This window comes from Nyctibius grandis, chromosome 29, assembly GCF_013368605.1.
Source record: "Nyctibius grandis isolate bNycGra1 chromosome 29, bNycGra1.pri, whole genome shotgun sequence".
NCBI lineage: Eukaryota > Metazoa > Chordata > Aves > Nyctibiiformes > Nyctibiidae > Nyctibius > Nyctibius grandis.
Window position 1 is genome coordinate 1490094 of NC_090686.1, and position 17195 is coordinate 1507288.

Below are 17195 nucleotides of genomic sequence, written 5' to 3' on the forward strand. Positions count from 1 at the left end.
GCGGGGAGGCGGGGTCACTGGAGGGGTGTCACGTGTGCCTAGCGTGCGCGGCCGTGCGGAGGCAGCCAGCGCGCGGAAAGGGGCGGGGCGGCGCGGTGCTCGAGTGACGGCGGGTCTGACCTATCACCGCTCCCGGCGGGAGGGGCTCGGCGCTGCACGGCGCGGTTGCTATGACGGCCAGTGCCGGGGCGACGCCTCCTCGGCCGCCGCCATCTTGTTGTTGATTCCAGCGGCGGGGAGCGGGCGGCCGGGAGCGGCGGCGCGGGGAGGGGGCTCGGTGTCGCCAGCCCCCGGCTGGGCAGGCAGTGACCGGCCCCGGTGAGCCGCAGCGGGGCGAGGGCCCGGGGCAGACTGAGGGGCGGGAGGGCTTGAAGCGAGCACGCTGCCGGGAGGGGAGGGAGAGAGAACCGGGCGCGCTGCCGTGTAGGGAGGGAGCGGAGAACCGGGCGCGGCCCCGTGAGGGCGGGTGGGAGAGGGGAGAGCCCGGCGCGGCCCCGCGGGCAGGGAGCGGGCACAGGCGCGGCCCCGTGAAGAGGCAGGGGACCGAGCGCCGTGCTGGGGGGGGAGCTGGGGACGGACCCATGAGGGGGGACTCCAGGCGCGGCCCCGTGAGGAGGGGAAAGGGGGAGGCAGGCGCGGCCCGGTGTGTGTGTGGGGTGAGGCCCATGGGGGGCACGGCTGGGCCGGGAGGGTCGTTCCCTAGCGCGCTCGGGGCGCTGGGCTCAGCGCGGTGCCCGGGCAGGGCTGGGCCGCCCCTGCCGGGGCCCTGCCCGGCCAGCGGGTCTAGCGTCCCCCTCCCTTTGTGCCCTTCCCTTCTGCAGGAGCAGCGCGCAGGAAGGAACTCGGCAAACCACGGTTGTAACATGAAACCGACATGGTGAGGAGGCTGGTGGGGTTGGGGGCCCTTCCTGCGTCCCAGCGTACTGCCACCCCTGTGCAGGAGGGGGTGCGGGCAGGCTCGGGGCGTGCTGGCTGCCCCAGTGGTTACTGGGGTCCTGGCAGTCCCTGGAGGCAGGTGTGCTCATGGGTCTGCAGACCTGGGCCGTAACCAACAACCTTCCGCGGGGCTTTCAAGGAGGACTTGGGTTAGGAGAGGTGGTACTGACTCCTGTTCAGTTTTCAGCTACTCTGAATTTAAACTGGTGCCAGGCTCAGTGTACCTCCATCTTAGAGCTCTGAATCAGCAAGGCCCCTGTTCTTCTTTCCAGTAATATGCTTTAGTATGTGCTGCCTTTCTTATCTCAGCCTGTCTTGCTGTGTTTCTGCTCCATCTGCTTTTCCTCCCTTCAGGTTCACCTGGCTTAACTTGGTATTCAGAGCTTCCAAAGCTGAATTCCAAGATTGGCCCTTACTAACGAAGCAGTGAATGGTGCCAGAACAGTGTAGGCTTGGGTCTCTGTTCATTCTTAATGTAATATCTCTATAGTCAGTACACCTGTTTATGTGAACTTAGTTGGTAGCTTGTCTCACAAAATAATACACTATGATGTCTTGTGCAAGTCTCTTTGTCATCTGCAGCTGATATATTGACCTATATGCATATGGTCAGATTTTTGATGGAGAAAAATACAGTATTCGTGTTATATATCACGGAACTAAGACTTTGATTTCCTTTTTACAGAAATTCTGTCAGGAGCTTGGAAGTGTTTTAGAATTAGATACATGGGTTATTAGATGCTGTGACTATAACCCTGAATAGGTCTGTTAGGGATGTCCTAATCGTGTGAAACAGTTCCTTGTTACTGAGATAGAGAAATATTTTTCTGTGGCTGGCTTAGTTTAGCACTGACCTAAGGTAAGTGCTCTGTTTTGGAGCTGGAAGGAAAGTGGTACGTTGTGAGAAGATCAAGTGTGAACTCTCTGTATAGCAAGATAACATCGGCTTGTTGTTTCAACTGCGTAAAACTTCTGTTTTGTCAATGATGTCTTGAATTCTGTTAATGCTCATTTTAATTCTGATAGCATTAGAGAGTGTTTCTTACCCTCCCCAGCTTTTTCAGCCCAGCCGTTTCCAGGTGCGTGGATGAACAGCCTACGCTGTCCCGCTTAGAGCCTGTTAGGCGGATCTGAAGTGTCCTTTTCATGGCGTTGCCTTTGTTTCCTGTCTGATAAGGACTTTGGGGAGAGCAGGGGAAGTGATCCTTGGCTTCTTGAGGGGGAAGCTGATGTATACGAGGTGATTACCATAGGAGTCTCTGGTGACCGCAGAGGTGGAAAGGGTGGAATATGCTGGTAGGGCCCTCTTCTGAACGGAGCATGTGTCTTTCCTAGGTTAGTTTCTACTCTGGTTATCCAGTAGGCACCTTGTGGCAGTTTTGCATGTTTATTACATAGAAAAAAGAGCAAGTGAGCACGAGCCACTGTTGAGATGAGAAAGGGGACAGTTTCTAGGATCAGCTTCCAGTCAGCAGGAGTTTTGGTTGTACTACCTCCCGTGTGTAGCTTCACAGTCACTTTAAGCTCATGTAAGTATAGACTGCAACCAGCTGGAGGTTCTTGCCCTGTCACTGGTGCCAGCCGGGGTGTTTGTGCAGGTGGGAGTCAGAGTTCCCTGACTTATGAACTGATCAAACGGAAGACAAACTGACTCTTTTTTTCTCCCCAGCTTTGTGGGTGCTTAAATGATTTTGCTGGTGCAAGGGCTATGGTGGGAACATGGGGCTGGTGGTGGAATGTAGCCTTATTCTTGTGAAACAGTGTGACAACGCGTTCTTATATATTTATTTAGTTATATAAAAATATAATTTTTAAATACATACTTACAGATATTTAAAAATTAAATGTAACAGTAGAGTCCATGCTTCTTTCCTACTACTTTTGCCAATAGTATCATTGTGTACTTCATCATCAGGATGACAGTGTGGGGCATGTCCTTATAGAAGTACTCTAGAAAGCAAAATTAATGTGCTTTGGGATCCCCTCTCACGGCAGACTGTGTAAGTCAACTGACTTGCAAGTTATTCTGTGTTGCGTTGCGTGTAGTGAGGAGTCAAGGTTAGAACAGCAGTCACCCAGAGGTCGAAAAAATGCCCAGGCTGAAGTAGAACCTGCACCTTTAATCAGCTAATTAGCCTTCTGAACAAGCATTATGATTTCTTAATCATGCACTTGCACGATATTCTCATCCCCTCTGAGCCGCCTAGTTTGTTTCTTCTCTCCTTCACTCCCCCATATGTGGCGCTTATTCATTTCGTGTAAAATTATCAAACTCTGAAAATATGGCCTTGTTGACCTTGACGACTGCGAGATGATGAGCCCTGTATGAGCCTGGAGCTGTTTGTTGACCATCTTCTTACAGGACACAGTCTCTTTGGTTCAATGGATCCCCAAATGTTTGTAAAAAGGTTTGATCACTTGTATTCTTAGATCTCAGTTTTTAGTTGATTTGGCGAGTTCTGCCTGGCACGCTGGGGTATGGGGCGGCACTGTCTTCTGGCTTCCATTGGAATGAGGAGTGTAGGTGCTCAGTTTGGAGTTGAATATTCACAGCCTGTGTTCTAGAGGAGGTATGTTTCTTCCATCTGTGTTTGAAATGCAGGTGCTGAAGCCATAGAAAATCTGACAGAAGCCTTGTTTGGGCTGTTACGTGGGCATTGCTCTGTAACCCAGGCACTTCACTTGCCATCGGACTCCCCCAGTCTGCCCGTTGGGAATTAACTTGTTTGAGATGTGTGCATCACAGTTGAGCGTTTATGCTGGGATTTATAGTCTCAGAAGTTAGTTTTGACAGAAGACTGCAGCCTGGTTTGTTTACTCTTGAATTTGACAGTGTCACACCGTCAGTCTTGGTGCTGGGCAGGGTTTAGGTTTGAACTTGACTAGCAGAGTTTGTGCGTGGCAGCTCAGTAGAGCCGTGGCTCTGTGCTTGCTTGTTTATATGATGTGACTTGCGTAGGAACAACTGCTTTTTTTTCTGACTTCTCAGTCTTTGAGAAGGAATGTGTCAAAACCAAGCCTGGTAAATACAAGGGGTGCCCAGTGAGCTCTGAAATGGGTGAGCTAGAGAGGAGGAGTGAAAGAAAAGAAGAAAACGTGACAGAAACCTCTGCAAGAATCACGTCAAGTATTTGTATTGCTTGCTGCAAACCGAAGGAACCCTTCAGGTGCACGGAGGAGCAGCGAGCAGTCTCCCTCGCTGATACTCCTGATGTGACACGAATGCAGAGCAGGGTGCTGGCGAGCGTTTAATCTCAGGTTTGTTGCTGCTGTCGTAGGGGTGGTGGGGGAGGAAGAGGAAGTGTTTGTGCATGGCTGCTTGGTTTCTGTTTCGCAGGCATCGCCTGTACGCAGCGCTTGTGCTGTTCGGATGTGGCAGCAGCTGTTATTTTTGGCTTTCCCAGCGTGCTGTTTGGGTGGATGTGCTTCCTAGTGGATGCAGTTCTCTTAGTTGGTGTGTTGGGGTGCCTGTGCTTCCTGTACAGGCCCCACTGGTGCGAACTGCTCTCTGCAGATAGTACTAAGGTGCAAGTCCTTTGCCTTCATGTATTTCTGTAGGCTCGTCTGTGTGCGTTTTTTTGTGGCGTTAACTGCGTATAAAACACGAGCTTCTTTAAGCTTTCTTTTATTTTGCTTAACCTCCATCAGTGTGTGGTCAGTTTTGTTCACAACAAATGATTTTTATCCCCTTCTTTGGGAGGAAAGGAATAAGTGTTGCTATTATAGGGTGCCTCTCTGTGTAATGATACCCACAGTGGTTAACATCGGTGCAGTTGTTTCCGTTCAAAAATAACATGGGTGTAGCTGCCATAATTATATTCGTTGAAGATCTGTGTCAACCAAATCTGATAAAAGCAGTAAAAAAGGTTATGAGATGTGATGTGCCTGTCCTGGTAGGATGTTATACTACACGTGGTTGAGAGCTCCAATAGATAAGCTGTCTCTGATTTAGCTTTTGTAGTTAGAAAGGTTATCTCCCTCACCAGCTGTCCTGTTTCTTTGCCAAACGGTACCTCCCGTGTATTAGGGCCTGCAGTGGTACCTGCTCAGCTGCCACAGTTTAATATACTATGCTTCAGCCTTTCTTTGTTGATACCCATCGGTGTCTTGTGAACCAGGCCAGATGAAGAAGAGGCATGCAGCCTGTTTTGCTCTGCCTGCTGCTTGGTAATCTTCAGCTGGGGGATGGAGGAGGCGGTGGGGGGCAGTGGTCCCCTCAGCCCCAGTGGTGCCTTTGGTAAAGAGCTTCTGTTAGAGTCCAGAGGAATGAGTGAGAGTGTTTGCATCCTGAAAGGAGCTCGCTGTGAATTCTCATCCTAGACTTAAGGGAAAGAGTGCTCTCAAATGTTCTGAATTGATGAGCAAGTAAAGATCTAAATAAAAGCTAATTTAGCACTTGCTAACTTGTTTCCATACAACATCTTCCAGGCTGACTTGCTTCTGGCGTCCTGCTCCTTCTTGATTGTGAGAGGCTGGCTCCGTATTCCAGTGACGGCTCAACAGAGAGAGCTTGGGTGATATCTCTAAAGTAACTTTTTTCTGTTTTGGCCAGAATACATGTGCAGCCACCTTAAATACCACGCAGAGAGAAATAAGCTGCTTGCTTTTTGCATCTCACTTTGTAATTTTACCCTTCGAGTAAGTATATGTAGATACGGTTTGTGGGAGGTATGCTCTCATCTTTGGAGGATACTACAGGAACCCCCAGGTAAGTGCACTAGAACAGAATGAAAAGCTCAGTCCTGTTTTATATTTGTGAGCTTTTAATCAAATTGATGTCAGTCCTCTGTAATAAGAACTAAACTTCCGAGATTTGGAGGCCAACTCTTATGCTCTAGCAGTCTGGCCACTTAGGTGGCTGAACTGCAGGTGAATTTTCTTACAGTGATTTCAGAACTCTCTCATTGTCTGGTTTTTATTTTTTTCTTTCTATTCTGAGGTTAGGTTGCTGAAAGATAATAGGCTGGCTTGATAGTCTTCCAGGCTGAAAGGGATTACTTTGTGCTGTTCTAAATTTGGAAGGAAGTCTAGCATACCTGTGTTCCCCCAGTCCTTTATCAACAAGGATATGAGTCAGTAGTAGTACCTGCGGTATAAGCATTTGTTTTGCCAGCAGACTCGAATGACCTCGTTTTCTTGAGAGACTGCGTGTTTAAATAGTGGTTGTGTCACACAGTTCACTTTTCTGGTGGGGAGGCCCCGACCTGTGTGACTAATGGTCTTTGCTAGTTGGAAGTGCAGCAGGTAATGACCAAAGATGCTGAGCTCCACAACTGCCTTCCTGGGGTAGGGAGAGGAGAGATGTGGTGCCTCCTCTGCAGGGAATGCTCCTATGTCTTTGTTGCAGCTGACCTAAGTGCTGATCTAAAGGTGAACTATTCTATAGCTCATATATTCTGCTCTGATATTTCTCTTTTTTTCCCCTGTAGTTCTAAGCTGAGCTGCATTTTCCCATTTTTTAAACTGCCAGAGTGGGTTTGTGCAAAATATCACATAATATTTAACTCGGATTGGCGTTGTCCACTGTTGGCATCAAAGTATTGTCAAGCGTTTCAAAAAGTGAGTTTAGAAATCTTAGAAAGGCACAAGAAGATAGGGCTGGCTGTTTGTTCTGTGTCCTTTGACAGTACTGTCTAAGCAGCTTAAGCACGTGTGGGGAGGCAGTCATGATCTCACTACAGCTAACTATAGGCGATAAGCAGCTTCGAGCACCAAAATCAGTGCACCAGTGAATGCAGATGTCAGTGAGTTATTTAAAGCAGGAAGGATTTGGGAGAGAAGCCTAAGGGGCTGCATAGTCCTGTGTCGTAGTCAGTGGCTGAATCAAACCAAAGAATAACTTCAGTGAAAATGTTAGAGCTATTGTAGAAGACGAGGTATCATTGTGCTCTTGTGGGTTGTAAGTAAAACTGGTGAAGTCCCGGAGCTTTGGAAGGCCCTCGCAACACTTGCTGCCTAGTGGAAGACGTATTTCAGTTTTCCAAACTGTGGTGTGTGTGTAAAGCTGCATGGCAGATGTGAGGAAGGTATGCCTGGCAGATGCATGGGGGCTGAGTCTGTCATCCCACAAATGTAGGTGAAAAAAGACCTTTTAACTTAAGTCTTTTGAGTCTGGCTCAAAAAGATGGTTAAAGCAGCCTGAAGCACAGTTTGTGTTGAAACACTACAAATGCAGGGTTTTTTTGATAGTTTCCTAAACCCCCACACCTCCCACAGTAAAACCCATATCTGGTTCATCTTGAATAGGTGGATTTTGCTTAGATTAAATGTGACTATATACAAACGGATTATGGATACCTTTACTTTTGTAAATATTGGAATGGTTTGCTTTATTTCCCACTTGGACCAAATATTGTGTTTTTTCTTACGCTGTGCGAGTGACATTTTCTTTGGTGGTGTACAAATCTTCTATGTAATCGAGGTCTTAAATATTTCACAGTTCTTACCACAAGTGTTGACCTGAATACACTTATTAAAATTTGAAGGTAAGCTAAATCTAAACCAATAAGCGTTATCAGGCATGTTTTATACATCTTTTATTTTTACAGAACAGAGAGAAAACCTCTGACTCTATTACTCAGACGGAATAAGTACCACTGGTTTGCATCATGTGGAATCTGGATAGTTTTCACTCTTTCTTCTTCAGGTGCTATGCACGCTGGTATTTTTTTCCTGTCGCAGCAGCACTCGGGGTTTCTGGTTTTCCACTTAATTATTCTTAGCTCTAGTTAAGTAAGATCACAGGTATTTCTGTTCCCGTGGTCTGTTCATAAGTCATGTAGCATCCTGAGGACTGACACTTCCCTATGTATGAGAATACAGTAAACCTACTGATAACTTGGTTCACCTAATAACAAAAAACAGTTGTCTTAAAAATTAATTCTGATTTCTAAATGCAGCTCAACTCAAATATTCTTAGTTAAAGTAGTTAAGGGTATTGTATCATTCACCAGGCAAAAGTAAACCAAGGTCTTTATCCACTGCAGTTAAAATATCTTCCTAAAACCTGGCAGTTAAAGGTTACAGGTTAGACTGTGAAGTGTTTCCAGACTTTGTGGGTTTTGTACTTCATCCTATTGTGATGTGACAACCAGAATAAAATTCAAAACCTTTTAAAAATTCTGATAAGGTCAGTGTCTTGTGGTAGTGAGCTTGACAGGTTGACTCTTCTGTGAGTGCAAAGCAGTTCCTGTTGTTTCAGGTTTGCTATCATTTGCAGTTTTCTTACGATCTGCAAAGACGAGAACTGCATGTTATTTTCTACCCGTAGTGCTTGTTAGTCTGTGTCTCTCAGTCTGAGAGGGTACGCTTCTGGCACCTGTTATCACACTGTATTGAGCTGGAGAAGAAAATTAAAGAATAAATTTGCTTTCCCTAGCTATATATGGCCCATGGTGTATTGTAACCCAGATGGCTGGGAGAATACATCTGATTTAGCAGGCTAACGTTTTGTAGAAGCTGCAACATCGTCTTCCAGTATCTTTAGAGGAATTTAAGGTGTGAAAAATCGAAGTAGCTTTTATACACTTGAGACAGACCTGCTATTAAAAGCAAACTTGCCACAGTCTGTGTGTCTTCCAAATGAATGTGAGCTGTGCTTTTTTAGCATATGGGGCAAAAGTAATTTATTTATTTATATATATGCAAGTGCTGCACTTAATAATTAGATGCAAGCCAATTTGACAATAGATCAGGTTTAACAAATAATTTTCTTTTTACTTTGGCTTTTACAGCTCTGTTACTTAGCCAGTAGCCTCAGTTGTTATAAGTGGCACTCTCGAGAGCCTGTTGGAAAGAGCTTTGAGCTCTACTTCAGCAGCTTAACATTTAGATAAGATACTGGAAATTTGTGACGTGTAGAGTGTTTACAAAAACTTGTTTGCAACTGCTGCAGTGAATAGGAAGTTAAATATAGGCTTCGTTTGTCTGATTCTTCACTTCATTTGAAAAGGAGGAGTTTGTTTCAGACCTTCAGAGCAGAACTGGCTGGTGTGGCAGAGTATTCCAAGAGGCCTGCTGTCCAGTGTCAGTATATAAGGAGAGTAATAATGAAGATTTGGAGTATTAAAGGTACTTTTCCTTTGGAAGGAGCTTAAGAAATACAGTAGGGTGAATTGTGTTCAGGGTCTGCTGCTTTGGCATCTAGGAGCACGCTCCTCCTTGGGTGTTTCTTTTTGCAAAGCCAAAGTTACATTGGATCCCTTGGAAGTGTGAGGTTTGCTAGAAGGTGGCACCAAAGGATGGCAGTGCTGGCTCCTGGTCTGGTAAAATGATCTTGCAGACATTTTTAAATGCCAGGTTTTGGTTTTTGCCCTTCAAAATGCATAGCATCTTGCCAAGCTTGAAGCTGTGACTAGCCGTCCAATTCATGTATCTTCTGAGAAGATAGCCTCAGGTTCAGGTTGCCTTTCATTTTAACTCAAGTGGCTGGGGGCATCTCTGTTGATTCTTTGCTCTTTACCTTCCAGAACATACTGCAAGCCACAAAACAACCCCTGAGGTATTTTAACAGCTTGAAGGTTTTCAGTATGAGTGATTGAGAGTCTTGCAGATTATGCTGATCCCCAGAAGAGTAACAGGATAACAAAAGGCCCAGACCAAAATCTCTTCTATGACCCTGAGTTGTGTGTCGTGTATGTTTTGCCGTATTGGATTTTTTAATGTCACAAGGGATGTGAGAGTATCCTTGTATAAAATTCTCTTTAGGGTTGTAGCTAGTTCCAAAAAAATCTACCTTAGCTTTAAGGGCCGACAGATACTATATCATATATTTTACTTAAATTGTGTACTGGCTTTAGCGCACTGTCTTTGTCTAAAATAGGTTTGTTAGAAACTTTAAGTTATTTCCTAGTCAAAACCTCAAACACAAAATGTTGCACTTTATCCCTGTATTTCCATGGCATTGTTTACTTTCTTGCAGCACCTGCATTGAGTTGCGTTTTTTTCCTAACATGGAGCTCAGACTTTTCTCTTTCCTTCTCCTCTCTGTGTTTTTTTGTTTGTTTTTTTTCCTTTTTTAGTGAGTTGACCGTGCAAGAGAATGTACTGTATATGAGAATGTACCTTTATTTGGTACTTTCTCATGGAAAAAATCACAATGAAGAAGTGTCAAGTTGGGAACTTATAGCTCATGGGTTTTTGCCTGTGACCCTTAAGGGTCATCTGCTTAGGAAAATTAAACTGATATCAGGTAGTGGACATGGATTTGCAATGTGATTATGTGGCTTTAACTCCCTGTGGACATGCTTATAAGGTCATTTCTGCTACAAATGCTTGGGACAGCTGCATTAATCAACATGTTCGTCCTTGCCTAGTGCTGCTCTGCCAGTGGAATCCCTTAATGTAGATACAGTTACAGTGGTAAAACTGCACTTTTAAGATAACGCTTGTTTTGCTGGGGATATTGAGAAGGTAGACAGTGATGCGAGTGCTTTTTTTTTATTTTGTCATTGTGACTAGCGCATGAGCTCTCAGCGCTTTTTCCAAGGAAAGAAGGATTAGGTAGAAAAGTAGCGCCCCAAAATGTGTCTCTTCCAGCTGAACTAATTTTTTCATCAGCAGTGTAAGAATGGAAGGGATTGCAGCAGGAGTGGAGGGCATCCTCAGTTAGGTCTAGTGAAAGATTTTACCTGTCCCTACAAACCTTGCTGTATTTATTCCAGAATGGGTGTCCACTTGGCATCACAGGGCAACCTGCAGTTCCCTTTGCTCATATTAAGCTGTGTCCTGAGCGTTGATATAATCTGGGCTACGGTACATCTGACTGCCTTGGATTTCTCTGCCTCTCTGACCTTTTTCAGATGCTTAAGCAAGCCCCAAATTTTGTTTAATATCAGTGTCTCAGAACTATGCTAGCAGAAGAAACCTCTAGATAACAGCTGCTCCTTGTGCTTTTGGCACAAGAATTTGTTTAGCAGGATGAAGTGAATTTGTTTGGATAATCTTGCTTTTAAGTCTTTCTGTGGAACTGATGTGCTCCTAGATTGTCCTTTTCTGTTTCTGCCATTTGAGCAGAAAAGTTGCTAAAGGATTTGGTTCTTCAGCCAAACACAGCACTGCCTTCACTTGAAAGAGGTGCCCTAATTTAAATCTGTGTTAACAAACTCAATGCGATTGTTGATGGACTAGGACACAAATTCTTAAAATCTTGATAATTTAATTATCAGGTAAGACTGAATTGAAATGGAGTGCAGGGGGATCATGGAAAATATATGATCACCAAACTGCAGACTTTTCAAAACAGTATACAGAGAGTTTACTTAACTATCCTGCGGTCCCTTTATGAAGTGCTGTTTTGCTGATGGCTGAAGTACACCAGGACTGAATAGGTTTGACCAAGATCATTGAAACTTTCAGTGGAAGCACCAAAACCAGTAGCCTTTTCCTACCTAGTTCTTTTCCATTTGGATGACCTCAGATTATGACTATCTAAAGAATCTTGTAACCAAATCAAATTCTAATGCATGTGCCCCTCCATTCCCTCTCAGAATCACTTCTGACTGCCGAAATGCCCTAGCATATCTCTGCCTGCTTATGTGAGATTGAAGTCCTCTTGGGTAGTGAAATTCCAGATCGCGTGAGGCTGTGAAGCTTACTGTTCCTGCCTTGCTTTACATGGAGGGGTAGGTGGAGCTCATGCAGCCAATGTGTTAAAGTCACAGTATTAATCTTTTTGTTCAAAGCTGCTGTTTGTGTAGCACCTGCAGTTTTGGCAGAACTTCCTCAGGTCAGGATGCTACTCTGATGTGGTCTAGTGGTGACAAGGCAGAGGTAGGACCCATGCCATGGCTGAGCATGTGTTTTGTTTCTGGCCACAAGTGAGAAGATGGGTGTAGTACTGATGTTTGGATCTTAAGCTTGTTCTTTCTAATAGCACAAGTTGTACTGAATGGGCATTGCTACAGATTTCTTGAAGGCAGAGATCCTGTAGTCCTCAGTTCCTTTAAGAGAGCCAATTGCTTGTAATCCTTTTATCTAACACTGGTCATTTCCATGTAATTAATTCTCAGATGGCTCAGAAAAAGGGCAATGTATAGATCTGAGGAGGAGATGGATCAGAGTGGTGTCACAGCCCACAACATATCGTAGTAATTGTAAAGTTGCTTTACAGTGAGCTTGAAGTGAGTAAATTAAATGCTGGTTTTGAAAGGCCTTAAGGGTGAGATCAGCTTGCTTGTGATGGTTCTTCGTGGCAAGTTTGTGTTTGGCTTTGATGCATAGCTCTCAGACTTGATAGGTTTAAATCTAGATGTTGTCCTAATTCCTAGGAAACAAAACATTTGTGCTGCTTCCTGAGTACTGGAGCCAGCTTCTGCTTCTTACCAGCTGACTTTGCAAAGGGAGGGGAGAGCACAGAACATGTCGTTGCTCACAATATGGTCTTTGGATAGAGTTCCTGGATCTCTGCTGCAGGGTCAGTCTCTTCAAAATGAGAAACGCTTCTCTTCACAGATCCAAAATGGCTGCTTAACAGGAGCTGTGCTCTGTTCCTTTGGAAATTCCCTTCCCCTTGTCACAGCTGGGAATGGTATGTGGGGTCTTTGCTTAATTTTCCTCCTCGGTAGCCCACAGGAAAAGCAGAGACAAAGGAGAAGTGTTTGAATATCTGCTAAGTTTTCTGAGTAGCAGTGTACTGCAGGACTGCACTCTGGAGGTGAACAGGAAAGTGCAACTTTTTTTTTTTTTTTTTAATGCTGTGAAATGCAAAAATGCACAAAGAGCAGTGCAATGTTTTCCTTGTTAGCAGTGGGAGGAAGAGGCAAGTGAGAGAATTTTTCTCCTCTGGCCCTAATGAGGTCTGTTTACCTTTTGCATTTAAGATCTCAAGATAAATACGTGGGGTGGCAAGATACTGCAAAGGGGTTTTTGCTTAATTCAGGTCTCAGTCAGCAGCTTAACAGAATGTGGTTTCCGTAACTTGTGGAGAAGGTTTATGAGCAGTTAATGTGTATCATGCAAGTTTCGCTCTAGTTGCTGTGTTTTTTTAATTATTTTTTTTTTTTTTGGGGGGAAGTAAGTAGTGGAGGTGTTGGGATGCAGGACAAGGGAGTCTGCATTGTGCATCTGCATCATGACCTGGGAAATCAATTGGCTTAGTCACAGCAGTTGAGCTGTAGTGGATTGTCAGACCATTTTCTGGCAGGCATGAGTTTCTGTCAGTGGCTTCACTGTACGGGTAAAGAAAATCCGGTTTGAGTCTGTCTCTCCTGCTGAAGGAGATGTACGTCGTAGTATCCATGTCTTTGCCAAAGGGACTTCTGCTTGAGGCAAAAGCTCATTCTGGTTTTCTTTTGGTTCTTTGCCCAAGTAAACAATTTTATCGTTGGAAATAGATATTGAAGTTTTCAAATCCACCTTGTTCCCAGAAGGGGGCAGGGGAGACTTGCGAGTTCTGGCGTCTGGTAAAATGTACTTTTGTTTCCTTGTGTTACACTTCCGTGCTAGCTTTCCGACACAGCAGGCACTGCCGTCGCTTTGGCAGTGCGAGTGTGGCACGACGAGACGCCTGCTCGATGCCAGAAGCCTGCAGCAATGACCTAGGCTGCAAGCGTTTTGTGTCCTTTGGTTCTCCTTTCTCTTGGGGAGCATTAGAACAGCTTCAAGTTTTCTCCTGCTGTTCCCCCTCATGTGATACACTGAGATACTGTGCATGTAAAAACCATGAGAATATGGAGGCGTCACAAAGCATCTCCTTTTCTATACCTAGAGCTAGTTGGCATCTAACTGGGTGAAAATCTTAGTTCTCATTCCATCATCTAGACTTTTCTTCTTAGTTAAAGCTGAAAAGAAGCTTCTCCGTGAAACTTTTTGAGGGATTTTCAGGAGGGCCTAGGTTAGCTCTTTACAGAGCCGACTTCCCTTTGCTACATTCACTCAGCCTGGCCGACAGCGAGGCTTTTTTGCCAAATGTTTTAGAAATGGGGTCATGCGACTCTCCAGCGAGTTGGTTTTACATCCTGCAAAGAGACCTGTGGTTTCTTTGACAACCTGGAATAGAGACAGAACAAACTCAGCTATGTTAGTCTGCATTTCTGTCTTTGAATTGCGGAAACAGCTACTTTCTCTCAGGACAGTGCTTTTTACAACATCCCTGATAATTATGAGGTAGCTTCTACCTCTACATCAGCAGTAAAAGGCTAAACAAAGACTGCTGAATGAGGTGGCTGAATGAGTGATGGTTGGCACAGACTTGCTTGAGGTATTCAGTGCTTTTTATGCATAAGTCTTCAGCAGCAAGGTCTCCCAGGCCCCTGTGTTTAGAGGCAGGGTTCAAAGAGGAAACAGCATTCAGAAGCAAATGAAAACAGAGTGAGGGATTACGTGAGAGAATTTGAGCCACATGAGTCCATGGGACCTGATGGGCTGCACCCAAAGATGCTGAGCTGGCTGTCTCATAGTGATGCCATTCTTGGTCATTTTTGAAAAGTCACGAAGGTGCTGGGATGTCTCTGATCACTTGACAAAGGCAAATGTTGCACTTGTCTTCAAAATAGGCCCAAAGGATAATCCAGGAACCTGCAGGCTGCTCAGCCTCACTTCAGTCTGGGGACAGTTGTGGGTCAGGTCCTTTTGGTACACCTTTCTGGGCATATGAAGGAGTGTGACTGGGAACAGTCAGTGTGGATTTACCCAAGGTAAGTTGTGTCTGACCCACCTCATTGTCTCCTGTGATAAAATAATCGGATTTGTGGATGAGGAAGAGCGCTAGAGGCCATTTAGCTTAAGTTTACTGAATGTTTTGATGCTGTCTCCCACAATATTCTTGTATGCAAGTTGGGACATTACAGTCTGGATGGGTGGAGTATGAATTCTAGCACATCAGGGAATTCTGAAGAGTAAATGGAGTCAGAGGAGGATGAACTGGTGATTCATAGAGCTCTTTCCGCACAGCAGGACGATAGCTTCTGAAAGCAGGCTCTTAATCAGTCTTTGTTTTCCTCCTGAACGTCATTCTTTGCCACAATGTGGTAAGAATGGATGGAAGACAGTACTTAAGAGGCTGTCTGGTTGAAATTCATCATTCTTGCTTGTTAGCAATGTAGAAGATTAATAATGTCTTTGCTTGGGGGTGGATGGTGTGGGGATTGATGTGAATGTTCTTCAAGATTACCTTGTTTCGTTTTTCCCCTCAGTCGTATGTGTATATGTGATAGCCACTGAACTATGGTTAAGTACAATGCATGGCAGTTTTGGAGATCTCGGTCATAACTGACTTAAACTGCCATTGAAGATGTGTGTGGAATGCTGAGAGGTTGGTTTGTAAAGAAGAAACATAGTTGCTTAAAACATAATTTCCTTTTCAGCAGGTTACAGCCTCTTTGGGTTTGACGCACTTTCTAGGATAAAGGGCAAGTTGGAGGTTTTCTGTCAGTCCAGACCTACTGTGTACTTTGATTTCTCTTCAGTGTTTCTAAAATACTAGGGAGCATCTGATCATCTTTTTGGGGTTGCCCATCTGGAAAGAATACAGTTTCGTTAAAGCTGGGCAGGCTCAGGTATATCTGCTTGTGCCCAAGGAACTGTAATTGCAAAATTCAGTATATGATGCTTGCTTTGGAAATTTTTTCCTTTCCATTATCACTGTTACTGCCTTGCTGCAGCCAGTGGTAGGCTTTGGCATTAAGAATTCAGTTTAAGCTATCTGGTGTGGTAGTGTGCTAAATTAAGGTGCCAGTTATGAGCAAAGAGGTTAATGGTCTTATATAACGTTTGTCTTGAGGTTTTTTGTCACTGTAGAATTAAAAATAGCAATTAGAAGTTCTGTTTTGTCCTAGTTGGGGATTTTTCTGTGGAAATCAATTATCTGCAGCAACTGACATTTTTTTAATCAAAGCTGTTTTTTTCTGTTTTAAAAGCATCATAATTCAAAAGTTGAGAACAGATACTAAAAAGCCAAGTTCACCACAAGATGCTTATGTTTGTCTTTCAGTTAGTGGTCTCTTGGAAAGCTGTAGATCATTCTTGTTTTATCAAAACTACTTCACGAATGTAATTTGAGCACCTCTGCATTTACAGCTTTTGTAATAATTCTCCATGGGTTTAGCTCCTTGTGGCTTTTGTGCTTATGTGGTTAACCCTGTAGTGTCTCTGTACAGTTACTGGTAAAAAATCTTAACTCTTGGCTTCACTTAACTATCGGACTGTGTAGTCTGAAACAGCCAAAAACGTGGAGTGTTCTTACAGATGCACCTGAGAAGAACTTCTGTGGTGTTAGCCACATACTTTTTTTTTTCCGAGACCATTTTACCGTTTGTCCCAAATGGGAACTGATTGTATCCATTGGGATTAGCTTGTATATATGTCCAGTCTCATCCTAAATCTCCATCCACGGAGATTCTGCATCCTTGCTGGCAATGTGTTCCTACCTGTTAAGGTTTCTCTTCGTGTCTAGTCTTTGCAGTTTTCATAACTATGGTATTCATAATGCATTTTAACTTTGATTACTTTATAATGGAAAAACTGCATGTGTTCACCTGCATGGCAGCATAGAATGCTTCACATCTGTGTGCTATTAAGTGGCAAGGGAAATAATTCCTGATCACTGTTGTCTAGGGACTTGCTTCGTAGTCTCCATTCAGAAATGTCCAAATGGTGTGTTGTTGGAAGGTGCAAAAATGAAAAGAACGGGGGAAAAATTGTCCTCAAATTCTTCATTCCTGGTGTCTGTGAAAAACAAAGATTGGTGTAATTCAATTTGCTGCAGTCTACTCCTTGGCTTTCCATTTGAGATGCCGGTGTGTTCTTGCGATGCATTGCTGCTCCTCACTCCTTGAAGATACACCTGGACGTAGTGCTCGCTGAGACTTTCTCTTCGGTGGTACAGGCTGCGCATGAGTGGTGGAGCTGTGAACCACATTCACTAGACTTGCCCTAACTTTTTAGTGTATGATGGTCTCCGGTTTTCAGTTGTTCCTTGATGAAATGTCTGCTTCCAAGGGTAGTCGGCAGCCTGCATGTGCCAGTAAGCTGAACTGGCATTTGAGCAGGGAAGCACTAAGCAAACCTGCAGCCGGGCATGTGACAGCCACACAGCAGAGTCCTCACCAAATGCCACTGGCTGTGGCTTTCCCTGCTTACACGAGAGGTTCCATTTAAAGTTGTGATCTTTGAGCAGTGACCTTATAAATTCTCCTAGTATCTCTCTGCTGATAAGAATGAAGAGACAAGACATAGTATTAATGTGCAATATCAGTGGGCCAGTAGCTGAGCAAAGGTTTCCCAAGGGTAGGATTCATAATCCTCTTAAGGGAGAGGAGAGT

General features: G+C 44.5%; 1 protein-coding gene across 3 annotated transcripts in view; it reads left to right on the plus strand.

The window, feature by feature from the left end:
• The first annotated feature begins 228 nt into the window (after window positions 1-228).
• The window catches only part of IP6K1 (inositol hexakisphosphate kinase 1), a 37621-nt gene continuing 20654 nt past the window's right edge, over window positions 229-17195 (plus strand). For 2 of the 3 annotated variants that reach the window (XM_068419883.1, XM_068419886.1), the window contains exons 1-2: window positions 229-318; window positions 822-877. The gene's annotated coding sequence lies outside the window, so the exon portion shown is untranslated. The remainder of the gene's footprint in view (window positions 319-821; window positions 878-17195) is intronic. The other variant, XM_068419885.1, reaches the window with a different exon arrangement.